Here is a 27,654-nt window from a genome sequence, read left to right on the forward strand (position 1 = left end):
CCTCTGTCTTCATAAACAAGGTCAGCTCCCAGACTGCTGCACTGGGCAGCACAGTATGGGGAGAAGGTGACCAGCCCTCTGGGGAGAAAGAAGTGGTTCAGGACTGTTTAGAAAAACTGGACGAGCACAAGTCCATGGGGCCGGATGCGCTGCATCCGAGGGTGTTAAAGGAGTTGGCGGATGTGATTGCAGAGCCATTGGCCATTATCTTTGAAAACTCATGGCGATCGGGGGAGGTCCTGGATGACTGGAAAAAGGCTAATGTAGTGCCCATCTTTAAAAAAGGGAAGAAGGAGGATCCAGGGAACTACAGGTCAGTCAGCCTCACCTCAGTCCCTGGAAAAATCATGGAACAGGTCCTCAAGGAATCAATTCTGAACCACTTAAAGGAGGGGAAAGTGATCAGGAACAGTCAGCATGGATTCACCAAGGGCAAGTCATGCCTGACTAACCTAATTGCCTTCTATGAGGAGATAACTGGGGCTGTGGATGAGGGGAAAGCAGTGGATGTGTTATCCCTTGACTTTAGTAAAGCTTTTGATACAGTCTCCCACAGTATTCTTGCCAGCAAGTTAAAGAAGTATGGGCTGGATGAATGGACTATAAGGTGGATAGAAACATGGCTAGATCGTCGGGCTCAATGGGTAGTGATCAACGGCTCCATGTCTAGTTGGCAGCCAATTTCAAGTGGAGTGCCCCAAGGGTCGGTCCTGGGGCTGGTTTTGTTCAATATCTTCATTAATGATTAGGAGGATGGCGTGGACTGCACCCTCAGCAAGTTTGCAGATGACACTAAATTGGGAGGAGTGATAGATACACTGGAGGGTAGGGATAGGATACAGAGGGAACTAGACAAATTAGAGGACTGGGCCAAAAGAAACCTGATGAGGTTCAACAAGGACAAATGCAGAGTCCTGCACTTAGGACGGAAGAATCCCATTCACTGCTACAGACTAGGGACCGAATGGCTAGGAAGCAGTTCTGCAGAAAAGGACCAAGAGGTTACAGTGGTTGAGAAGCTGAATATGAGTCAACAGTGTGCCCTTGTTGCCAAGAAGGCTAACGGCATTTTGGGCTGTATAATTAGGGGCATTGTCGGCAGATCGAGGGATGTGATCATTCCCCTCTATTAGACATTGGTGAAGCCTCATCTGGAGTACTGTGTCCAGTTTTGGGCCCCACACTACAAGAAGGATGTGGAAAAAGTGGAAAGAGTCCAGCAGAGAGCAACAAAAAATGATTACGGGGTTGAAGCACATGACTTATGAGGAGAGGCTGAGGGAACTGGGCTTGTTTAGTCTGCAGAAGAGAAGACTGAGGGGGGATTTGATAGCTGCTTTCAACTACCTGACAGGGGGTTCCAAAGAGGATGGATCTAGACTGTTCTCAGTGGTAGAAGATGACAGAACAAGGAGCAATGGTCTCAAGTTGCAGAGGGGGAGGTTTAGGTTGGATATTAGGAAAAACTTTTTCATTCAGAGAGTGGTGAAGCACTGCAATGGGTTACCTAGGGACAGGTGCGGCTCTACGTTTTTGGCCGCCCCAAGCAGTCATGTGCGGGAGGTGCCCCGGAGCCGCGGGAGCAGCGGACCTCCCGTGGGCATGACTGCAGAGGGACCGCTGGTCCCGCGCGGCTCGGCTGGACCTCCCGCAGCTGCGGACGGTTCGCGGGTCCGGCGGCTCCGCTTGAGCTGCCGCAGTCATGCCTGCGGGAGATCCAGCCGAGCTGCAGGACGAGCGCCCCCTCCGCAGTCATGCCTGCGGCAGGTCCAGTCATCCCGGGGCTCCGATGCACCTCCCGCAGGCATGACTGCGGCAGGTTCACCGGCCCAGCCTGCTGCCCCCACCCCCGACCGCAGGGGACGCCCCTACATTTTTGCCGCCCTAGGCACCAGCTTGTTTTGCTGGTGCCTAGAGCCACCCCTGCCTAGGGAGGTGGTGGAATCTCCTTCCTTAGAGGTTTTTAAGATCAGGCTTGACAAAGCCCTGGCTGGGATGATTTAGTTGGGGATTGTTCCTGCTTTGAGCAGTAGGTTGGAGTAGATGACCTCCTGAAGTCCCTTCCAACCCTGATATTCTATGATTCTATGATTAGATTTTCTAATGGTCTCTTCTGGCCATAATTTCTGAAAAACTGAGTGTAGCATTGGGAGCAGCGTCTGCTGTTTCCCTGTCTAGCCGGCTTGCTGCCTAGAACGAACGCTCCTTGAGTGGGGTGATCCCCAGGGAGTAGCTCAAACCTGCAAAGTGCCTGGCCAGGGGCAGGACATTAGCCCAGCAAGGGAGGGGTGAGGCAGTGACATCACAAAGGCCTTTTGCAGGACCTCAGCCTATTGGTCCAAGGCGGTGGGGAGGTGGTGACCTCACAGAGAGATGCTGACATCAGCCAGGCAGGACAGGGGCGAGGGGCCAGGGAAACCTCAGAGACCCCTGTGGCTTTGCTCCAACAAGTCTCCTTCTCCAGGTCTCTCTCTGAGGACTGAGAGTGTATTCGGGTTCACGGACGTGAGCACCAGGAGGAACCTCTTCCGAGTTTTCTCCTTCCCTTTCAGTGATTTTACTAGAAAACAGCCGTCCCTGTTTAGAAGGTAAGAGCCTCCTGGAGGTTTGAAACCTGTTCAGTCTGATCCATCTGGTGACAGTTGAATTCTAGGCATGGAAAACACGAGCTTAAGGAGGCAGAATTTTATTCCACACCTGGGATTTTGTCCCTTAGAATCACTGGGGACATTGGGGTTTGTCCTTTTGTTTCACCTTTCCTTCGTCCCTCCTTTCTCTTCGTCTCTTGCTTCTTTTGTCCTTTCTCCTGTTCCTCCCAACACCAGGAGGGGTGTGCGTGAGTGTGTGTGTGTGTGTTGGGGAGTGCTCTGCAGCTCCCATTGTGAGCTCCACTCAAAAATGTGGGGCTGAAATAGTGCTCGGGCAGCGATCCCCAGCAGTGACCTGGGCCATCCTTTGGGCTCTCTGGTGAGAACCCTCAGCCTCAGTCTCTATCCTGATTGGCTGAGCAGGGGGTTATTGACAGGGAGGAGACTCAGATCCTTGTTGGTCTCTTTTAAGACCAAGGAAATAAGTCAGAACCAGTTCTATGTTTGATGGATTTTGCTGCTTCTCTGCATTAATGGTCTCTGAGCAGTTCATGATTCTCTCAAATGTTGCAGTTCTCCTCAAATACTTGCTGAATAATTCGTGTCCACTGTTGTTGGTCTGGAGCTCATCTGAGAGCACTTTATTCAGGTCATTCAATGTCTGAAATTCAAGATCCGATGGTTAGTTAGAAAATCAGGGCTCTTGGGTTCTATTCCCAACTCTGCCACTGACTGCCTGTGTGACTTAAGAGAAGTCAATTCTCCTTTCTCAGCCTGAGCTTCTCTCTCTTTCGAGTAGGGATAATAATGATCCGCTCCTACCTAGCTCAACACACTCACTCTTCCACAACACACACACTGTCTCTCCCCACACACACACAGTCTCCACACTGCAGTTGAAAAGCAGCTGGCAATCTAGTAGGATGCCCAGGGAACAATGGGATCGAGAAACCTGCATCACTGAAAGTGCAGCCATGGAGACACCACACAGCAGCCTTGCCTAGCAGGGGCAGGGGGGCGAGAAGGGACATCATCCGAGCTCCCTGCATCCAGGTCACGTTCCTCAGCCGGGCTGCGTCAGGGGAGGGCAGAGAGCAGCAGCTTCTGATGCTCCCCTCACAGCCCAGCCCAGGTGGGGAAAGTGACCAGGACGCATGGAGCACATAGTGCTGCTCCTCGCTCCCCCCAGCCTCTGTGGGGCCATGGAGGAGCATTGGGGCAGGGGAGAGCAGTGAGCACCTTTGCACGGCCACACGGTGCCCTTTGACCCCCTGGAGCCCTGGGCGGCTGCCGGGGGCCCCACCCCTAAGGCCGGCCGGGCTCCCCAGCACAAACAGCAGAGACACAGGGAGACTGGCCACCCACTGAGCAGAGGTAGCCTGGGCGGCTCGTAATGGAGGCTCGGGGGGGGGGCTCAGCCTCCCCAAACCTTGCGTTGCCAAGGGGACAGTGGGGCCCATGACTAGGGGCCCTGGCCAAATTGGGACCCGCTGGGAAAGTCTCCCCCATGTCAGCCCCAGGGCTGGAGGAGCTCCCACTCCCTGCTAAGGCCCGGGGCTGCAGCAGGGGCACAGAGCTTCTCTGGTCTCGGGGCCGCAGCGGGGCTGGGTAAAGGAGTGACCGGGTGGGGCCAGTGGGGGAAGGGGTGGAACAGAGGTGACAGTGGGTGGGGCCGTGGGTGGAAGGTGTGGAAGGGGGCGGAGCCACACTCAGAAGTGGGGGGGTCATGGTTCCGGTGCTGGGGCCCCCGCACTTGTTCTCCCTTTCCCTGGACTTGGGCATCACCAGCCCCTGCTTAGCGAGTAGGGGTCAGTGGTCCCCAAAATGTGGGGCGTGACTCCTAGGGGGACACAGAGGAAGATTGATGGGGGCACCTCAGGGCCTGAGCCAGCCCCCATGGAGGGCAGGGAGGGAGCCCCACTCAGCCCCACTCTGTCCCAGCTCTTCCCCAACCCCACCCACAGCCAGGGCCCCGGCTCCCAGCCCCGCCACGACCCCTGACCCTGTCCGCACCCCTCTCCCCAGCAAGCAACGGCCCCTCCCAGCCCGGTTCTTGACTGCGGCTTCCTAGGGGCCACAGCCATGGATACGAGGGCGCAGTGTGAAATGTTTGGGGACCACTGGGTTAGGGTGACGTCCTCAATCACTTCTCTGCAGTCCAATGAAAGCGATTCCTCACCCACCCACCCCTCCGTCAGGACGGACTAGGTACGTTCCGCTGCCCTTCACTCGTACAGGAAGGAGAATAACATTTCATTCCACTCACTCCTAAAGTGATTTGCAACCCACCACCCTCCCAAACTGGTCATTTTGGGGAAGCGGCCCCATCATGCTGCATAGCTAGGCAGAGTAGGGGTGTCTATGCAAACATGGCCTGTTCCTGAAGTCTTCCCCCAGCTCCTCACTAGATGTGAGGGGGGAGCTCATTCAGCCCCTGCTTACACTTAGTATTTAAAAACTCCTTAGTGTCCCTATCTCTGTCGGCCTTAGATTTCTCCTCCTGTCCCTCTCTTAGCAGCTCAGATGAGGTGGCCAAGTGGTTAAGGTGATGAACTGCTAATCCATTGTGCTCTGCACGCAGGGTTCAAATCCCCTCCTCATTGGATGCATTTAGTCTTCACTCCCCTTTATAGACAACCATCTCCCCCTTCGGTACAATGACAGGTCAAACAATGTTGCTTCTTGCAAACAAAATCCTTTTCAGAATCTCAGCTGCCTCCCCCCCCTTGCTTCAAATAAAATGTCTAAATCCCAGATTTCTAAAAAAATTCTCTAGTCCGGCATTTCTTAGTTTTTATCTCAAAAGGGAACAGCCTCATAATCTCCCCCAAACACCCTGGGACCTCCCCAAATAATTAAAATACCCTCAACCTGAGCAAGGCCACAACAGTGAACCAGAGCTAGTGTCTAGGCCAAGCTGTTCTGAAGGAGGCAACTCAACCATTTTGTCTCTGCTTTCCTTGGCAAAGTCTGACTGGGAAAACAAAATTCCCCAAACTGAAAATTTTCTGCTGAGAAACCACTACTAGTCTGTTTGGGGACTTTGGTTTGAATGTACTATTATTATTCTCTTCTGATTTCTGAATCAGTTTTGTCATCCAGGTGTGTTTCCAGCTGTTGAGTTGTGGGGGAGATAGGCCAATTCATAATGTCTCTACCCCCCCCCCCCCGTCATAGTTTCTTCCAACTGGCTAGGAAGTACCTTTGCTATGATGTGAGTCAAGCAGTGTCCATTGTCGCTGTGCTATCTCGGAAAAGTCTGCATTGTACACGGTTCCTGGGATAGTCCTTGGGAGTGTGGATCCCTTTAATGGGCCAGCAGCGAGTCTGGCTCCTCCATTGTCACACCTGAAAGGCTGGTGGTGGGCATTTCCCAACCTCATCTCAGTAACACACACAGAGCAAATCTTCCCAGCCAATGCTACACACACAATCCAACACAATAGTAATGTTCAACAGACCAAGACTTTTGAAACGATACCTCACCAGGCAGACTTTGTACAAACCGTATCATCATTATATGAGGGTGGTGAATATGGGGCTTCCAGGGTGCTGCTTTGAGCACAGCGAGCCACATCTGGGCTGACATGGCAATGGAGACGTACCCTTAGAGTCCATCTCTCCTGGGATAAAGATGGCAGCATGGCTGGCCTGGGTCATCTGACGTGGGCTCATGGAGCAAAGGGTATGGCTACACTTACAAATCTGCAGCGTTGGTAGTTGCAGCGCTGGTCGTCCAGCTGTGCAGGGACAGCGCTGGTGTGTGGCCACACTCACAGCTACCAGCGCTGCAGTGTGGCCACATTTGCAGCATTTGCAGCGCTGTTGGGAGTGATGAATTATGGGCAGCTATCCCAGCATTCAAGTGGCAGCAACGTGCTTTTCAAAAGAGGGGTGTGTGGTTACGCAGCCCAGCTGAGGAAAGTGACCTGGATGCAGGGAGCTCGGATGATGTCGCTTCTCACCCCCCTGCCCCTGCTAGGCAAGGCTGCTGTGTGGTGTCTCCATGGCTGCACTTTCAGTGATGCAGGTTTCTCTATCCCATTGTTCCAGGGGCATCCTACTAGATAAAATTGAGCAAGAAATGCTTCCCAGTGGTTTTTAGGACTGGAATTGCTATTTTCAACAGCCATTGCCATTTTTTTTCTAGTTTTGTTTGTTTAAAAGGAAGACAGTGATATTGCACTGGCAAATTCCCCATAGAAACAAAGAATAATAAAGGCACCTCAACTTTTCCTCATGTATGGAGGACAGTCTTATAATATGCATCCAGATCTCCTCCAATCACACAAGCTGAAAATTGTTCCACTTTACTGCAGTTCTGTAACCATGCGGGAACCAGTCCTGTCTGTGTTCTGTGCACATCCAAAATTCCTGCTGAATGACCCATCCTGGGAGCGAGTTACCAGTGACCCAGGGCTGGGGCGGAAGGAGGGTGCAGGTGTGGGGGGAGCCCAGGGCTGGGGCAGCAGAGGGTGTGTGGGTGGGAGAGCACTGGTGGGGAAGGGGGAGCCCAGAGCTGGGGCAGCATGGGGTGTGTGTGGAGGAGAGCCCAGGGCTGGGGCAGCAGGGGTGCGGGTGGGGCAGAGCCCAGGGCGGTGGCGGCAGGGGGTTCGGGTGGGGAGGCCCAGGGCTGGGGCAGCAGGGGGGTGCAGGTGTGGGGGGCAGAGCCCAGGGCTGGGGCGGCAGGGGGGCAGAGCCCAGGGCTGGGGCAGCAGGGGGGTGCAGGTGGAGGGGGCAGAGCCCAGGGCTCGGGCAGCAAGGGTTGTGGGGGGAGCCCAGGGCTGGGGTGGGGGCAGCCAAATTTGTTTCCTTGGGGCGGCAAAAAACCGAGAGCTGACCCTGCCTCCACCCACCGGGAGGTAGTCAGGAGCGGATCATTATTATCCCTACTCGAAAGAGGGAGAAGCTAAGGCTGAGAAAGGAGAATTGACTTGTCTGAGGTCACACAGCCAGTCAGTGGCAGAGTTGGGAATAGGACCCAAGAGCCCTGATTTTCAATATACCTGCCCCTGGAAATTTCCACTGCATGCATCCGACGAAGTGGGTATTCACGCATGAAAGCTCATGCTCCAAAACATCTGCTAGTCTATAAGGTGTCACAGGACTCTTTGCTGCTTTTACAAACTAACCATCAGATCTTGAATTTCAGACATTGAATGACCTGAATAAAGTGCTCTGTGATGAGCTCCAGACCAACAACAGTGCACAGGAATTATTCAGCAAGTATTTGAGGAGAACTGCAATGTCAGAGAGAATCATGAACTGCTCAGAGACCATTAATGCAGAGAAGCAACAAAATTCATCAAACATAGAACTGGTTCTGACTTATTTCCTTGGTCTTAAAAAAGACCAACAAGGATCTGAGTCTCCTCCCTGTCAATAACCCCCTGCTCAGCCAATCAGGGTAGAGACTGAGGACGGGAGGCTGAGGGTTCTCACCAGAGAGCCCAAAGGATGGTCCAGGTCACTGGTGGGATCACTGCCCGAGCTCTATTTTAGCCCAACATTTTTGGGTGGACCTCCCACAGTGGGAACTGCAGAGCACTCCCCTGCAACAGATGGATCAGACTGAACAGGTTTCAAACCTCCAGGAGGCTCTTACCTTCTAAACAGGGACGGCTGTTTTCTAGTAAAATCACTAAAAGGGAAGGAGAAAACTCAAAAGAGGTTCCTCCTGGCGCTCACGTCCGTGAACCCGAATACTCTCTCAATCCTCAAAGAGAGACCTGGAGAAGGAGACTTGCTGAAGCAAAGCCACAGGGGTCTCTGAGGTTTCCCTGGCCCCTCGCCCCTGTCCTGCCTGGCTGATGTCAGCATCTCTCTGTGAGGTCACCACCTCCCCATCACCTTTGACCAATAGGCTGAGGTCCTGCAAAAGGCCTTTGTGATGTCACTGCCACACCCCTCCCTTGCAGTGCTAATGTCCTGCCCCTGGCCAGGCACTTTGCAGGTTTGAGCTACTCCCTGGGGATCACCCCACTCAAGGAGCGTTCGTTCTAGGCAGCAAGCCGGCTAGACAGGGAAACATCAGACGCTGCTCCCAATGCTGCACTCAGTTTTTTAGAAATTAGTCGACTTTACGGCCAGAAGAGACCATTAGAGCATCTAATCTGACCCCATGCATATCACAGGCCTCCTGTATGACACAAGAGCTACTTTTGGGGCAAACACATTCCAGAAAGGCATCTAGTCTTCATGAAATGACATCAAGAGATGGAGAATCCACCACTTTCCTTGGTAGCTTGTTCTTGTGGTGAATTATCCTCGGTGTTGAATATTTGTGCCTTAGTTGTAATACGAATTTGTCTCTTTTTATCTTCCAGCCATTAGGTCTTGTTATTCCTTTCTTTGCTAGATTAAAGAGCCCTTTAATACCCAATCTTTTCTCTCCATTAAGGCACTTCAACGTTTCAATGAAGTCGCCTTTCAATCTTCTTTTGAGAAGCTAAACAGGTTGAGCTCTTTCAATAGCTCACTAGAAGGCATTTTTCTCCAACCCTCAGAACCTTTGGTGGCTCTTTGCTGCCCCAGCTCCAATTTCACAACATCTTTTTCAAATGAGGACACCAAAATTGAAGGCAGTATTCCAGTATCAGTCTCGCTGATGCCATGTCACCTCCTATGACGTTATAGACATAATCTGTAACTGTATAGATCACCATTGCGACCACCGATCTATATTTGCAGCCAATATTGTAGAAAGGTTGTCGTGTAAGGGGTCTATGGAGAGGTTCTGATTGGCTGATTATAATGATGCCATCTCTAGATGTGTATCATTTTTGTAGTTGATGTTATGAATATTGGCTCTATGCTGCCTGTATTTCAAACTTGTGCTCTGCTTCTGGGGAACACCCCAGATAAGTTGGTGTCAGTTCTGCCTCGCCTGCTTAATGGCCCATTAAGGACCATCAGCTCTACAATCGCCCCATTGAGAGAAGGCAGATACGCCTTGTGACTCAGCAATGTGTGCAGGGACCTGCCTATGGAGAGAACTCTAAGGTTTTTCTGTGCCACGTGCTGGATAGAGTGTCCTTGGGACAAAGAAAGCAAAGACCACATGGCAAGAGGCTATAAAAGGCTGATGCCTCGTCTCCATCTTATTTTCAGTCCTGCTTCATGTCTCTGGAGGGACTTTGCTACAAACTGAAGCTCTATACAAAGGACTGACTGACCCATCCCAGCGGGGGATGTTCCAGAGACTTGATGTGAACCTGCAGTTTATTCCATCACTGTTACAAGCCTGAACCAAGAACTTTGCCATTACTGTGTGTAATTAATTCCTTTAACAATTTTAACTCTCATCTATATTTCTTTCTTTTTATGAATAAACCTTTATATTTTAGATGTTGTAAGGGAAAATCCAGTGTTATCCAAGGCTTTGTAGGCCCAGGCCTCATGTCAAGCTGCCAGGGCCAGACAGACAAGCCAAGTAGGGGGCCATGGAGGAGACAGTGGAAAGTCCTAACAGTCCCCGACTGAAAAACAATTTTATAATATCCCCTTCTGTCAACACGTAACCGCATAGAACAGATAAGTAATAACAGGAAAAGCCTAATATAGACGAAATTTACTCCTGCTCCAATCAGCATTAACTTTGCAATATTTTTTTAGCAAAATAAGGAAATGATGTGTGTAACTTGCATATTACGATTGTGGTTTTAAGCTTTATAAGGCTGTCTGTAACCAGCTTCGAGGAGGCCGTTTCCATAACGGTTCTCCCCTGCGTGCTTCTAATCAATAAAAAAGGCCTCAGGCTGATCTGACTGAAAACACAACACATGGATCAATTTTTCCATAACAACGCTAAAAGATTTGCAAAAGCGTGATTTGTGGGTAAGACCTGACTCGTCTATTGATCTGCATCTGGGGCTTGGTCCTTTGAGAGAACCTTTTTCTTCTACTGGGGTATTGGTTTTCATAACCATTCATCCCCATGAGGAGTGGTGCTGGTGGTGATACAAGGTAACTGGAATAGCTGAGGGAATTGCTTGTATGATGTCCGATTGGCCAGTGGGGTAAAACCAAAGTCCTCTCTGCATGGCTGGTGTGATGTGCTTTAATAGTAAAGGGCACCCAGCCTCGGGCTGTGACTGCCCTGTTCCAAGCCATTTGTCCTGAATTGATACTCTCAGCAGTGTCCTGCCAGCGGTCGCATTGTTACAGCGGTCGTCCAGGATTACAGCTGGAAACTCTCCGAAGCTCAGGATGCGCTTCCTCAGCTAGGGGAAGTACGTAACCCACACACCTCCAGGGTGTGGTGGGGTGTCCCAGCTAGTGGCACCGAGATCACTTAGAGGGAGCAATAAAACATGTCTTCTATACAGCCCTCGCTAACAGCCAGGTGGCTTTTAGTTCATGCTGTAGAGGCCCACACACTAAGCTCCAGAGGTCCCCGGTTCAATCCCGCCCACCACTGCGTTACCAACCTGGATCTGTCAGAATAACAGAGGCAGCTGCCACCCCAAGGAGAGAGCTGCCATGCCACACCCGGCTGAGAAGAGGTACCAAGCAGTGAGTTGACACCCTTCAGAGCTTCCTGTGATAAACTGTGAACTTGGGACAATAGCGGGGTGGTAAGAAGTGTTGCCCTCAGAATGGCCTGGGTCAGAACCCATGGGAGGCCCTGGGCTCCCCCGCCATCTGCTGCATCCTTCCCCCCAAAAGGGCCGAAACCCTGACCAAGAGGCAACATCCCCACGAGCAAAGGCCATCACGAGGCATCTGTCTTCGAAAGTTTGCAGAGGATGCGGGAGCAGAAAGGGGAGAGAGGATGAGGGTGGCTCTTGGGAAGAGGGAGGGAGGGAGCCTTATGGGAAGCTCTTGTTTACCGCCATCAACCCAATGATCAGATCATTGATGCCTAGAATCTTCCCGGACATGTTGTAATTGATTGGATCTAGGTTTTAAAATGGGTACCACATTTGCAGACGGAAAAATGTCAACGAGTTGAGTGGAAGGCCATTGCAAGCTCAGCTAATTAGGCAATGTGGCTAATGCCCCATCTAACAAGCTCCTTAAACAATACCTCCCAGTTTTCATTCGCATTGTTCTGTTTAGTGTTTTTCTCCAAAACACTTTTACTAAACCTTTGGGTCAGCTTTGGAAAGTTAGCCCTTTCAGCGCACCAAATATAAATATTGCTGGTGGAGACTGCCCTCTATTGTTCATAAGAACAGCCATACTGGATCAGACCAATGGTCCAGCCAGCCCAGAATCCTGTCCTCCCACAGTGGCCAATGCCAGGTGCCCACGAGGGAATCGACAGAAAAGGGAATCATCAAGCGATCCATCCCCTGTCGCTCATTCCCAGCTTCCGGCAAACAGAGGCCAGGGACACTTCAAGAGCATGGTTTTCTATCCCTGCCCATCCTGGCTAATAGTCAATGATGGACCTGTCCGCCATCAACTTATCTAGTTCTTTGGTGGACCCTGTTATAGTCTTGGCCCTCACAACATCCTCTGGCAACGTTTCCCCAGGTTGACTGTGTGTTGGGTGAAGAAATACTTCCTTTGGTTTGTTTTAAACCTGCTGTCTATTCCTTTCATCAGGTGACCCCAGTTCTTGTGTTATGAGAAGGAGTAAATAGCACTTCCTTACAGATCCAGACTAACACGGCTACCCCTCTGATACTTCCTTATTTACTTTCTCCAAACCCGTCATCATTTTATAGACCTCTATCCTAGCCCCTCCTTAGTCATCTCTTTTCCAAGCTGAAAACTCCCCTCAGTCTTAGTAATCTCACCTCACATGGAAGCTGTTCCATACCCCAATCATTTTGGTTGCCCTTTTCTGTGCCTTTCCCAATTCCGATATATCTTTTTGAGATGGGTGTCCAGCTCCAGTATTCAAGATGTGGGCAGACCACAGATATATAGACAGGCAATATTATATTTCTGTCTTGTTAGCCATCCCTTTCCTAAGGACTTCCCAACATTTTGTTCGCTGTTTTGACTGCCGATGCATATTGAGTAGATGTTTTCAGAGAAGTATCCACAGTGACTCCAAGATCTCTTTCTTAAGTTGTAAGAGCTAATTTAGACCCCATCAGTTTAGATGTAGAATTGGGATCATGTTTTCCCATGTGCATTACTTTGCACTGATCCACATTGAATTTCATCTGCCTTTTTGCTGCCCAGTCACTCAGTTTGGTGACATCCCTTTGTCACACTTTGCACTCTCTTTTGGACGTAAATAACATGAGTTGGTTTGTTTCATCTGCAAATGTTGCCACCTCACTGTTTACCCCTTTTTCCAGATCACTCAGGAGTATGTTGAACAGTGCTGGTCCCAGTACAGACCCCAGGGGGACACCACCATTTACCTCTCTCCATTCTGAAAATCAGACCCTTTCTTTCTTGCCTTTGGATCAGTTACCTATCCCAGAGAGGACCTTCCATCTTATCCCATTTTGCTTCAGAGCCTTTGGGGAGAGACCTTGTCAAAGGTTTTCTGGAAATCTAAGTATACTATATCCACGGGATCACCTTTATCCACATGCTTGTTGACTCCCTCAAAGAATTATAGTAGATTCGTGAGGCATGATTTTCCTTTACAAAAACCATTCTCCATTATGTTCAGGAGCTCCACCATACGAGGATGCTTGAAATGAATGTGAACACTCAACATTTCGCTGTCCAAATGCATAAAAACCTAGCAAACCTGTCCATTAGCTGAAATCAGATCAAATTCTCTAAGTGTCTAGTTTATGTTTTCATCAATTAAACAAAGGGATCATATGAATGTACATTTGCAGATCCCTCTTCTCCAGGGCTGTGCTGTGCAGAAGAACAAGAACCACATCCAGTTGGGGTTCAGGAGTCTGACGAGCAAAGGCAACTTGGTGTGGGCTAAAGTCACCAGCACTTTGGCTCCTTCACATTCAGCCAACGGCTGGGCCCCCAGGACAAGGCATGAGAAGAAGACAGTGGCTGTGAGCAGGAAAATAGCCACCAAGAAGCTGGCTAAAGCTGTCAAGATCCCCAGGGAGGTCACCATGCCCATGTCTAGAATGTACTGACTGCAGCGGGGACCAAAAAGGCAGAGAAAAGCCCTCAAAAGTTCTAAGCTGCCAAGCCCCAGAAGATGATCAAAATCCTACCTAAAATCAAGACAGGATAAGGCTAATGTCACCTCCAAAGCCAGGGCTAAGAAGGTAACACTGAGAAAGAAGTGATTTCCATTGGGATGACTCCTGCTCCCCTAATGGCTCTGTTATGAATCACCATGGACCACCCGGAGAGATCAAAGTCCTGCAGGACAAACAGCCCCATGGACAGTATAATGAATTGGTGGCAGTGGGGGGGGGGGAAGTGCTGTGTTTTGTGTAGCACCTGCCAGGTGAGTGATGCACTGACAGGGCAGCTGCCCATAGCTCCCACATGAGCTCATTCTCTTCGATCTGCTCCTGCTGTTATTTCAGAGCCAGCACTAGCGGGAGTGTTCCCCTGTCACTTCACCAGCTATAGAACAGGCTCTGTCTGCAGCCCAGCTCTGATTAATCCCACTCGTTAATGTATTCCTACTGTGATACTTTCCCAGTTCTCTGCCTCATTCGAACATTCTGGTCAGAGACTGAATATGGGGAGGGATGGACTAATTTGTGTGACATTCGGTAAGTTGTCATCGTATGTGACTGAAACCTCTGCTGGAGGTGGGCAGGAGCCTGTTACACACATAAAATAGCTAAGCTTGACCAAACTACCTGCTACACATTCAAACCTTCCTGTACACATACAATAGAAATTGGGGCTCTGAGAAATGGCAACTTTTCTTTAACACAGATCATTGTTTTCTGTACTTCCAGAGGCACTGAAGTAGCAGCTGTTTAAAGGCAATGTGCTTTTATTTCATAATCAGCAGCAGAGCCTCTGTAAATTTACCACCTGTAGAGCTAATTGTTTCTAACTGCAGGGTTAGCCAGACCATTCAGTAACATTATCGCTCTGTTCACAAAGCCTTTGGTTAGTGATAAATCATGAGACTTATCCCTCCCTGCTGTAATTCCACTGACTCCAGTGTCTCTTTCCCCATTTCTGGTTCCAAGAAAATAAATTAAAACAACCATCAGAACTAACATGCTGTGGGAAAGTGGAAATGTTGATAGCTCAAATAGTGCAGTTTCTTCTGTGTCTTGTGTGTGTCTATCTGCTTTGTGTGTGTGACCAGTGGGGCTTTTTGTTTTCTCCTGGCAGGTGCAACCATGTCAGATTTGTCTGTGGGGAGGGGCCAGAGAAAACAGACACCCTGGCCTTCGAGGTTGGGGTTAGGCAAAGGAATAACAACCCTGTCCCACAAAGAACAAAATATGTTACAGAAACAGTGGTAGGAACAGTGCTAGAGAAACTGGTAAATAATCACAATGCCCCGGCTTGAAGTAATCGGAAACACAGAATTCAAAAAGCAAAGCTCAGGGGCTATTGGGGTTTATTCTCTGAGTTTAGCCATATGTTATAGCACAGGAGCACTTTTGGAAGTCTCCCATCCCACAACGGGGGAAAGGAAAAGGATTCTTAGGTTCTAGCATGGATTGAAGGAGGATGGTGATGGGGAATAAGGGAATCCCCTGACTTACCTAACTACGTCTGTTGTTACAATGGGTGAAATGACTTTTTTTCCCTATCCCTGCCCTGTTCCTGCTCTTTGTTATAGTTCAATATAGTTTAAGTGAGGAAAATGATCATAAAAATATCTGCTCCCCAGCACAACCTGCAGCAACATCAGAACACCTGGGAATGAAACAATTTGTTCCCCAAGGGAGAACTCGATGACTAACAATTGCTGTGAAATGGGGGAACAGTATAACCGTGATGCTCAGGGTTTGTTTAGACTAGGGAAAGTGATGGAGTTCAGGTCAGGTCAAGGGGAAAGCTAATGCCAACCCCTGCACCTGGGCTGCATCTGCACTACAATTTTTTACATTAAGATCACTAACTTGAGCAGCCAACGCCATGTACAGCCCTAGTGGATGTCAGGCACAGGTAGTTTTTGCCTCAGTGTAGCTTGTTGGGATCAAACCTCTCTCCCCCCACCTGGAGGTGATGAACATTCCTGGCAGGAGGGACACACACTCCTGTGACTCAAAAGGAAAGGAGCTGATAGAAAAGATCACAGGACTGACCCCAAAGAAGGGTGAGCTGCAAAAGGCAGAAGCAGGCAACTGATCTGGTGGAGCTGAGACACCACAGTGAAGATGGTGCAAAAATCACTATGTGGGAATGAGCAAATGTGATTTAAAAAAAATTTTTTTTTGGCCAACCCTAGTCAAAGGATTTATTACAGTTCTCTCTCATGTGGATTTTCCTATGTTTGATAAGGTTTGAGCGATGATTGAAGCTTTTCCCACACTCAGAGCATGTGTAGGGCTTATCCCGTGTGTGGATTCTCTGATGTAAGATGAGGTCTGAACGATTAAAGAAACATTTCCCACACTTAGAGCATCCATAGGGTTTCTCACCCATGTGGATTTTCCTATGTTTGATAAGGTTTGAGAGCTGATTGAAGCTTTTCCCACACTCAGAGCATGTGTAGGGCTTCTCTCCTGTGTGGATTCTACAATGTCTGATAAGGTTTGAGATCTGACTAAAGCTTTTCCCACACTCAGAGCACGTGTGGGGCGTCTGTCCTGTGTGGATTCTCTGATGTGTGATAAGGTGAGAGCGCTGCCCGAAGCTTTTCCCACACTCAGAGCATGTGTAGGGCTTCGCTCCTGTGTGGATTCTACGATGTCTGATAATGTCTGAGCTCTGACTAAAGCTTTTCCCACACTCAGTGCACGTGTAAGGCGTCTGTCCTGTGTGGATTCTCTCATGTCTGATAAGGTGAGAGCTCTGACTAAAGACTTTCCCGCACTCTGAGCATGTGTAGGGCTTCTCTCCTGTGTGGATTCTACGATGTCTGATAAGGACAAAGCTCTGACTAAAGCTTTTCCCACACTCAGTGCACGTGTAAAGCGTCTGTCCTGTGTGGATTCTCTGATGTGTGATAAGCTGAGAGCTCCGCCCGAAGCTTTTCCCACACTCAGAACATGTGTAGGGCTTCTCTCCTGTGTGGATTCTCTGATGTGTGATAAGATGAGAGCGCCGCCTGAAGCTTTTTCCACACTCTGAGCATGTGTAGGGCGTCTCTCTTGTGTGGATTCTACAATGTGTGTTCAGGGTAGACCTCTGACTAAAGCTTTTCCCACACTCAGAGCATGTGTAGGGCGTCTCTCCTGTGTGGATTCTCTGATGTCTGATAAGGTCTGAGCTCTGACTAAAGATTTTCCCGCACTCAGAGCATGTGTAGGGCTTCTCTCCTGTGTGGATTCTATGATGTCTGATAAGGGCAGACCTGTGACTAAAGCTTTTCCCACACTCAGTGCACGTGTAGGGCGCCTCTCCTGTGTGGATTCTCTGATGTGTGATAAGTTGAGAGCTCTGCCCAAAGCTTTTCCCACACTCAGAGCACGTGTAGGGCGTCTCTCCTGTGTGGATTCTCTGATGTCTGATAAGGTCTGAGCGCTGACTAAAGATTTTCCCGCACTCTGAGCATGTGTGGGGCGCTTTTCCGGTATGGATTTGCTGATGTGAGATGAGGGCAGAGCTCCGATTGAAGCTTTTCCCACACTCATGGCATGTGTAGCGTGTCTCTTCCAAGTTGATTCTGTCACTTGTTATAAGGTCTGAGTGGCTACTAAAGTTTCCCTCTGGCCTCCCCTGAGTCTCACAGGCTTTTGTTTTTTCTGGGAGTGCATAACTCCCGGAAACATTCCCTTTGGATCTTCCTGATAATGTCCCAGGTGGTTCTCCTTGCTCAGCATCTTCCTGATGGGGTTTCTCCTCCTCATTCTGACTCACCAGCCCATCACCTGATGGGAGACAGAGAGAATCCAGACACAGGTCACTCCCTTTGCCGGAAAGAAAGAAAATCTCAGAGAGAGGATTGGAAAGGGATGAACAATCCAAAATATGTGGGGGAGAGATCAAACCTATCAGGAGCTGATTTTCCCCAAAACCTTCCCCAGAGGAGAGAGGAAGGGATCAGTTTTGGTCTGCATCTCATGAGAACACTCAGGGAAAGAGAGATTGGGAGGGACCTGCTGCCAGTTGTCAGTCAGAATAGGAGGAAGCCATGAGTGACATCTGCCGTAACGATTCCACATCTGCAGGGAACAATCCTGAACTTGGAGAGCTCACAGGGTCTTTGTAGGGCATCCCAAATGTTTCCTGCATTCCCACACAGTTGTTGAGTTGGTTTAACCAAGTCCTCACCTGTGCAGGCAGCTGTTTGAAGCACTTCTTTCTCAGAGCCCTGGAGGTCTGGGACCCATGGCTCTTCCTCGTTCCTGCTGGGAGATCACATCAGGTTTGGAAACTGGAAACCCTACTGCAGGCAAAGAAAACAAGGGAGGTCAGTGGAATTTGTGGGATACTTGTCACAAAGAATAGTCCATGGTTTTAACCCCCAGCTCATTTTTAGGAAGTAACATCCCAAGGCCAGCTTCCTTGGCTCAAAGTGGCAGGAGAGTTATTATGATTATAAATCATATTCATTACCTTAGTGCCTAAGGACCAACTAACAGTGGGTCCCCATTGTGCTAGGACAAGTACAAACAGAGAATAGTAGATGGCCCATGCCCTGAAGAATTTACAATTTAAATACACAAGACAGACACAGAATGGGGGAAGGGATAGACCCACTGTTAGAACAGAGATATTCAGGCCTGCCTGTAAAGCCTATAGTTTAAGAACTTAGGTGTATTTTGTATCACTTAGCTACTTACAGGAGTGTGAAAAGAGAGAATCAAAATCACTGTCTGTATTTGTAAGGGCCTTCTCTTACTGTGACCGTCTGAGGCCTTGTTCTTAGGCTAAGGCCTTTGGCTAAGCAGCAGGGGCAGCCATAAGCTGGGAAGCGAAGGGTCACATCCTCACATCCCAAACCAGTCACACTGAAATAAGGTGCTATTGGGCTGTTAGGAAGATGATCCTGTCCTGATAGTGCCCATCACCACCAGATAAAGAAACAGATCTTAAGATGGATAAAGAAAACTTAGTTTGACAGCAGCCTGTCTGGCAAGAAATCACTTCTCAGTGCTTGTGGTTGTGAAACCCTCATTTCTGTATTGTTTTATCTTTATGGCCACCACTTTTACAATGTTAATCAGTCTGGTTCTCTAATTGTTTTTGTCTGCTGTACAATTAATTTTGCTAGGTGTAAGTTAATTAGGGTAGTGGGATACAATTGGTTAGAGAATTATGTTTCAATGTGTTAGGATTGGTTAATTAAATTTCAGTACAATGATTGGTTAAGCAAAGGTATCGCTGAGACTATTACTATATAAACTGAGTCAAACAGGAGGGGGAACAGGGGACACAGGGTAAATGCTCTGCGGCATCAGAGCTGGTAAGGGGGACACGGGGAAAATGCTCTGCGGTGTCAGAGCGGATAAGGGGGACACGCCGCCGAAGACCCCAGGCCCCCTGAATCCTCTGGGCGGCCCTGGGTAACAGTCATTCCCTTGTCTCTGTCGGGTATTCCATTGATGTAGGTTACTCCCAGACAGTCCTTAATGACCCATCCATATCACCCCATGACAGCTACATGAAAGCAAAGCACAGGAACTGGACGTTAGTCCAGTGAACACAGTGGAGGACAAGCTGCAATCCTCACACCCTGGTCAAAAAGGAGAGGCATGTGGGTCCCTGCCCATAGAGAGGGGCTGGCTACAGGCCTGATACCTGAGGGGCCATTCCTTGAGCAGACCATGGAGGCAGGTCAAAGGCTTCGCTACCCCAGAACTGTCACATTGCAAAAGCACATTTTGGGGAATTAGGAAATCTAGTGACTCTGGTGTAATGGGAGGGAGAATTAAACTCCCCCAGTGGGAGGAGAAGGCTGGGGAATTACACACTAACATTCAGGAGCAACAGCCTCTAATTCTTCTGGAAAAGGAGAAGGTCAGAAACAAGAACTGGGCCACGCAGCCTCAGGAGGGACAGGCTCAGAGATCCAAGGAGCCTGGAGGGAGACAGCTTGTGGCTGCTGCAGATGGGGAGAGGGGGGACAAGACTCTCTCCAAACTCTCACTCTTCTTGACCCCGACCTGATTTTACGATCTATGACACAGTCTCACGTCTTGTGGGCAATTTCATACTCGCTAGAGGTAAGATGTCATAATCAGAGTATTGCTTATTAGCTTGGAACATGCGTGGAGGGGCAAGGAGGTGAACATAGATAAATGGGTTATTCAGGGCAGGTCGACACTACAGCCGGGATTGACGCTCTGAGATCGATCCAGCCGTGGTCTATTTAGTTTTAGTAAATGTAGCCTACGTTTGCTACAGTTCAGGGCCTTATATTAAGTTGAGGCTTTGTGAGAGTGGTTATGCTGAAGTCTGGGATTTACCTGAGGTTTGGGTAGGGATTCAGGGTTAAAGGTCTGGGATCCCCCATAGCTCTAGATCCCCAAACCTCTCCTCCCTCCCACTGACCCACCCAGCCCACTTCCTGGGTGCCCTTCCTCCACACTCCCCTCTCCTTCTTCCCATTACTGGCAGCTAGCACCACCTCCCGGCACCTTGGGAGCTTCTTCTGTTCCCTCCTCGTCTCTCATTACCTCCTCCCTCCCTGCTGCCTGCTAGTGTATGGGAGAGAAGGAAAAAAAGGGGGACAAAGAAACTTGTCAAACTTGGATGATGAATAAAGTTATTACTGTTCAGGTTCTTTAGAGACCCCACAGCTTCTAATAACCCAGGGGACAGGACTCCTTACCCAGCGAGGTCACCGTCTCATAGTTCTCCTGCATGACATCCCTGTAGAGGGCTCTCTGAGTGGGGTCCAGCAGAGTCCATTCCTCCTTGGTGAAATACACAGCCACCTCCTCGAAGGTCACCGGCCCCTGAAAGAGCAAGAGTCCAACACTCAGTACCTGCTGCCCCACTCACAACCCCACTATTCACGGAACAGCAGCACCAGGGAAATGGAAGCTCCGGGAGGCACATGTTAACAGAGTCCCACCCCACCTTGCCTAGAGCATCCAGGAGGCATCAGAGGGTGGAAAGAGAGAACCTTTGTGTCTCCCAGCTGACAGATGGAAGCAGGGTCTTCACATTTATCACATAGCTACTAGCCAGAGATAGATATAGGCAATGGGGCTGTCTCTGGACCCTACTGGTGGCTCTCTGGTAGGAATCCCAACACTCTCCAAATAAAACATATGGAAGAAAGGGGGAAGTCAATAGTAAAGAATCTAAGTTAGAAAGTCAGAATTGTAGAAAGCTGGCAAGGGAAGCAATCAGAAATCAATGATCAACCAATGAAAATAAGAAGGAAGTTTTAAAAGTACAAAATTAATCCTAACAATGGTAGTGTACATTACTAGATGGAAATGGCAGAATCATCAAAATAATGCAGAAGAGATAAAAGTGTTCAATAAATATTTCTCTCCTGGATTTGGAGAAAAACAGATGATGTAACTCATATCATAAGATGTTGACGCTGACAGTCTTTCCATTCCAACAATAACTCACGAGGACATTAAACAGCAGCTATTAAAAGTTAGATGTGTTTAAATTAGTGAGTCCAGATAACTAGAGTTTTGAAAGACCTGCTGGAGGAGCGTGGTGGACTGTTAATGTTGATTTTAATTAGGACTTGGAACACTTGGGAAATTCCAGAAGACTGGAATAAAACTAATGCTGTGCCAATATTTAAAAACTATCAAAGAGGCAGCGCAGCTAATGACAAGTGTGTCGGTCTGAAATCGATACTGGGCAAGAGAATGGAGCAGCCGATACTGGATTTCATTAATAAAGAAAGGAGGGTAATATAATTAGTACCCATTAAAAAGGTGTAGACACAATAGATCCTATCAAACTAACTGTATATCCTTACTGGATGAGATCAAAAGTTTGGTTGCAGCTAATAGTACTGATGTAATATACGTAGGCATATGAGTTGCTTCAGCACAATATTTTGACTAGAAAGGTACAAAATACACACGGCATACATTAAATAGATTAAAAACTGGGATTGTAAATAGGGAACCATGGCCGAGTGGATTTCCTTCTAGGGGGTTCCCACAAGGATTGGATCTTGGCCCTCTGCTATTTAACATTCTTATCAATGACCTGGAAGAGAATGTAAAATCATCACCGATAACGTTTGCAGTTGCCACAAAGACTGGGGGTGGGGGGTAACTAATGAAGTGTCAGTAGGTTCAGGCTCCAGCATTGGGAGTCTGGGAAGTTTTCCCATCCCTGGCTGGAGGGTTATTTCCTGTTCCACAAAGACGGGAAGTTCCATTCCCAACTCCTGTGCCTTGAAATTAGGCCCTATCTGACACTACAGTCCATATTCAGCATAGTGGCAGGATTATAATATGATTAGGACATGAGCCATTTTGTACAAGATGAGTCATGTGCGGTGTCATCGGAAAAGTTATAATTTGCTGAATATGATTATCCTACCTGTGTACATGGATCATGTTTGTATCTGAAGTTATGGATATTGACTCTGTATCTGTCTTTCAAATGTGCTTACTCTGGGTAACAGCCACAACGAGCCTTTCAGGTACAACAATGAAGAAGCCAGACAGTGCTGATGGTTCAGCAACAAAGACATGTGACCAGACCACATGACAATGAACTTCATTTTGGTACCTGTATTTTTCCACAAACTGGACTGGGAACTGAGTTTAGAAAAAAGGGTTCCCGCCATATGGAAAAGCTACATAAGGTGGGTGTGACATCATCTCTTGGCCTCATTCCCTGCACAAGAGAACTCCTGGAAGCACCTGAGGAACAAAGACTGAACTGGGGGAAGTGCTGGTCCCAGGGTAAAGGGATTTCTACCTTGTGTATGGAAACTTGGGGGACTGCTTGTAACATCAGTCAGGGTGAGAAATTGCTAATTCAAATTCTATCCATCTAGTATGTTAGGCTTGGTTTGAGTTTTTGGTTATTTGCTAAGTAATCTGCTTTGATCTGTTTGCTAACACTTATCGCCGGGAAATTGGCTGTTGTCTTCTCTCTCTCCTTGAGTGGCTCAGGTAAAGCACTCAAGTAGCTTAGTTGGATGCCTGGCGCCACCTGCTGTCGTGTTGGGTGATAACAGGCCCTGGAGAGGCTGGCTGAATCTCCAGCAAAGCAGTGTGAGAAGGGCCAGCCCAACTAGAGGGTTAGAGGGCACAGCGGTTCCCAGAAGCCCCCCAGACTGCACCCTGGGGTGACAACCCATCACACCCTACATTACACAAGTCTCAGCAGGTTTGTCCATCCTGTCCCCTCCTTTCTCCACCCGAGATATTTCCTGCCTCCCACCACCTCTAGCAGCTCCCACCAGTGGTGAGCTCCAGCCGGGTGGCATGAACCAGTTGTTAAATTTAGAAGACTTTTTAGAACCGGTTTTTCCAGGATAAGCGGTTCTAAAAAAGCTTTTAAATTTAACAAAGGCTCGGGCAGCTGTCCACCCGGCCCCCGACCCCAGCTCGCCTCCCCCTCTCCTGTGAACGCTCCGCCCTCCTTCTCCTCCCCCTCCCCTGCTTCCCACAAATCAAATGTTTGCAGGAAGCCTGAAACAAGCAGCAGGCAGGTAAGCTGGGCTGGGGGGGGGGACAGCGCGCGCGGCCCAGTCCGGCTCCACCTGAGCGGCTCCCCCTGGCCCCAGCCAAGCACCCCTGGCTCGGGCTGATCCCGGCTGAGCGGCTCAGATCCGGCCCAGCACGGGCCCTGCAGCACCGGTCCCGGCCGAGCGGCTCCAGCCCAGATCGGGGAGTCGGGTCCTGTGACACCAGTCGTGGTCCTGGCAGAGCTGGCCGCGGTCCCGGCTGAGCGGCTCCAGCCCGGATCGGGGAGTCGGGTCCTGCGGCCCAGTCGCGGTCCTGGCAGAGCGGACCCGGTCCTGGCCCCAGGCAGTGTGGTAAGGGGCTAGGGAACAGGGAGGGGGTGTTCGGTGGCTTGTGGAGGGCTGGATAGGGGTCGGGGCGGTCAGAGGGCAGGGTACAAGGAGGTTGAATGGGGGCAAGGGTCCTGGGGGGCAGTCAGGAAGGAGCAAGGGTTGGATGAAGTGCTGGGGGGCAGTCAGGGACAGAGAGAAGGGGTGGTTGGATGGGACAGAGGTTCCAGGGGGGCATCAAGAATGAGAGGAGGGGTTTGATGGGGCAGCAGGGGGCAGTCAGGGGATGGGGGGATGGGTCAGGGGTCCCCGGGGGGTGTCAAGGAGCATGGGGGTTGGATGGGGCACGACCCTGGGGGCATGACCCCCTTGTGAGGTGAGGACAAGGGAACCTGTTGTTAATATTTTGGCAGCTCATCACTGGCTCCCACCCTCCTATACATTTACTGCTTCTCTCCCTCCAAGCAGAACCCACCACCAGCTCCCTGAGAATCCCTTACCTGAGCCAGCTCCATTGCAGCCATTTTCTTCCCCCTGGGAGGAGGGGATGATCTGGAGCAAAATGTGGACATTAATCTGTAGCCTGCCAGGGCGAGAAGGGCAATGTGAGAGAATTCAGACAGGGTTTCTGTCCTTTCCACATGTCGATTCCCCCCAGGATTTTCCCTTGCTAATGGACATTCTAGGTTCTGCCACACTGTGAAGCACAGAGTGACCTTCTCCCAGTACAGGCGTCCCACCAGGGTATAGCCGTCTGACACAGGGTGAAACCCTCCCAGCAGCAGAGTCTCTCCGTTACACTTATCAAGTTTGTGGGTGATACCAAGCTGGGAGGGGTTGCAAGGACTTTGGAGGATAGAACTGAAATTCAAAATCATCTGGACAAACTGGAGAAATGGTCTGAAGTAAATAGGATGAAATTCAATAAGGACAAATGCATAGTACACCTCTCAGGAAGGATCAATCAGTTGCACACATACAAAATGGGAAATAACTGCCTAGGAAGGAGCGCTGTGGAAAGGGATCTGGGGGTTCTAATGGATCACAAGCTAAATAGGAGTCAACAGTGTTGCAAAAAAGCAAGTATCATTTTGGGAAGTATTAGCAGGAGTATTGTAAGCAAGACACGAGAAGAAATTCTTCTGCTCTACTCCACGCTGATTAGGTCTCAACTGGAGTAGTGTGTCCAGTTCTGGGGGCCACATTTCAAGAAAGATGTGGGCAAATTAGAGAAAGTCCAGAGAAGAGCAACAAACATGATTAAAGATCTAGAAAACATGACCTATGAGGGAAGATTGAAAAAAACTGGGGAAGACTCAGAGGGGACGATCACAGTTTTCAAGTACATAAAAGGTTGTTACAAAGATGCCGGAGAAAAATTGTTCTTCTTAACCTCTGAGGATAGGACAAGAAGCAATGGACTTAAATGGCAGCAAGAGCGGTTTAGGATGGAGATTAGGAAAAAAACCTCCCTGTCACGGTGGTTAAGCACTGGAATAAATTGCTCAGGGAGGTTGTGGAATCTCCATCACTGGGGATATTTAAGAGCAGGCTGGACAAACACCTCTCAGGGATTGTCTAGATAATACTGAGTCCTGCCTTGAGTGCAGGGGACTGGCCTAGCTACCTCTCGAGGCCCCTTCCAGTTCTATGATTCTAAGAACCAAAGGCCAGAGACGAGCAGAATGAAAGGAGTCACTCTGGGGATTCTCCCTGTCACTGTCCCCAAGGCAGCTCTCTCAGGTTTACAAAGCTGTTTGATGCTCCAGCCCTTATCCAGTCTCTCCTGGGAGTGCCCCCTTCATGGGCTGGGCCTAGTTTTAGCCTTTGGGAAGCGTGACCCCGGGGGCTCTGAGACTGGGCCTTCTTGCCTCAGCACATCTTGTTCCTTTCTGTGGCTCCCCAGGGAGTCCCAATGAGTAGATACTCCTCATACAGACTGCGAACATAAGAGCTGCCCACTCCATCAGACCAATGGTCCATCTAGCTCAGTGGCCAATGCCAGGTGCTTCAGAGGGAATGACCAGAACAGGGAATCATCAAGTGATCCCCTCCGTCACCCATTCCCAGCTTCTGGCAAACAGAGGCTAGAGACACCATCCCTGCCCAGCCTGCCTGTGACACTGGCAGATGAGATGTTAGCTCTTGCAAAAGCCCCCATGTCTTCACTGAACAGGGACAAATGCATCGTTGGAATCAGTCTGACTCACCTGTGTTAGTATTAGGTATTAGGATTATAAGAATGCGCTTACACTTCGTTGAATGCTTGTGAGTTGCTGCCTGGGTTAATATCTGACTAGTTGCATTGGGAGCCTCTGTGGCTCTGTAAATCACCAGACAGGAGAGAGACTTTACCTAGGTGAAGTGCTGATTGACAGCCGAATGCATTACACCCTGCCTGGTAGGAAAGGTTCATCAACACCAGATAGACTATTATGGAATGTTAAAGACAACAAAAGACTGTTGCTGTGCTCTTGACTTCCCAGTAGCTGAGTTTCCAGCTCAGAGCACATGGCAGGAAGGGGATAAAAAACCCCATGCAGAAGGAACTGATTATCCGTATGCTGCTTGGACTCGGGGGGGGGGGGGGGAGTTTCTAGGCATAAGCACAAGATCCCCAGCTGATTAGCCTGGGTTAGTCCTAAAGAATATGCAGAGCTTGCTTATTATAGAAGCTTCTATTACCTTTTGAAATTTAAGACTGTAACTTGTCTGCATCTATAGGATTACCTGCTTTAACTTCATAAAGGTAATAACTAGAGATATACCAATCTCCTAGAGCTGGAAGGGACCTTGAAAGGTCATTGAGTCCAGCCCCCTGCCTTCACTAGCAGGACCAATTTTTTGCCCCAGATCCCTAAGTGGCCCCCCTCAAGGATTGAACTCACAACCCTGGGTTTAGCAGGCCAATGCTCAAACCACTGAGCTATCCCTCCCCCCTATTCTTAAACAACTCTCCTTTCCTTTTAAATAAGTCTTAATACAGGTTATTACAGGACTGGCTACAAGTGTTGTCTTTGTTGTGAGATCTAAGATTCAATTGACCTCAGTAAGTGACTGGTCCTTTGGCATAAGGTCAGGCTTGACAAAGCCCTGGCTGGGATGATTTAGTTGGGGATTGGTCCTGCTTTGAGCAGGGGGTTGGACTAGATACCTCCTGAGGTTCCTTCCAACCCTGATATTCTATGATTCTATGACTGGCAGTAACCTGAACATTGCTGTGATTCGTGGGGTAAGGCAGTGGTTCTCAACTAGGGGTCCTGGGCCCCCTGGGGTCCACTAGCAGATTTCAGGGCAGGGGCCAAGCAAGGGCAGCATTAGACGCACTGAGGCCCAGGGCAGAAAGCTGAAGTCCAGGGCCCTGAGCCCCACCACCCGGGCCTGAAGCCAAAGCCTGAGCAATGTAGATTTGTGGGGCCCCTGTGGCATGGTGTCCCGAGAGAGGAAGAAAGTGCCCTGAGGACGCAGCCAGAGGGTTGAGCCCTGACACATGACTCGCTCAGAGGGTGTCATAAACAGTTAGTTAAGGGTTAAAGTCTCTTTTACCTGTAAAGGGTTAACAAGCTCAATAACCTGAGGAACACCTGACCAGAGGACCAATCAAGGGACAGGATAATTTCAAATCTCTGTGGAGGGAAGGCTTTGTCTGTGTTCTTTGTTTGAGTGTTCGTGCTCTCTTTGGATCTAAGAGAGGCCAGACATGTCTCCAAGTTCTCCTGGAGTATTTCCTACTATCCAGTATAGTGAGTATTAGTTAAAAAGGCGGATTAGTCTTTTGAGTTGCTTTCTATATTTGCAATTGTGTGTTTGCTGAAGTAAGCTCTTTATTTCTATTGCTGTACTTTGCTTTTACTGAGAAAGAAAGGGGGAGGGGGAGTTCTCTCCAGGTTTATGATTTAGACTCTGTGTATTGTTCCATCTTGGTATTACAGAGATAGTGTACTTTCTTTTCATTCTTTTAATAAATTCTTTTCTGTTAAGGACTTGGTTAATACTTTCCTTGGGTGGATTCTCAGGGAAAGAGGGAGGGTGGGGGAAGTGGGTTACTTCCCTTGGTATAGAGATTCAAGGTGATTTGAATCTGTGTTGATCTCTCTCCAGGACCAGGAAGAGTCTTGGAGGAGGGGGAGACAGGGCATGGGTCAAACACGTAAACATTGACTGGTGGCAACGAAGAAGATCTAAACT

General features: G+C 49.2%; 1 pseudogene; it reads right to left on the reverse strand.

Moving 5' to 3' along the window:
- LOC120381400 overlaps positions 1 to 27,654 on the reverse strand; it is a 236,616-nt pseudogene that overhangs the window by 70,182 nt on the left and 138,780 nt on the right.

This window comes from Mauremys reevesii, linkage group 14 (assembly GCF_016161935.1).
Source record: "Mauremys reevesii isolate NIE-2019 linkage group 14, ASM1616193v1, whole genome shotgun sequence".
NCBI classification, from domain to species: Eukaryota; Metazoa; Chordata; order Testudines; family Geoemydidae; genus Mauremys; species Mauremys reevesii.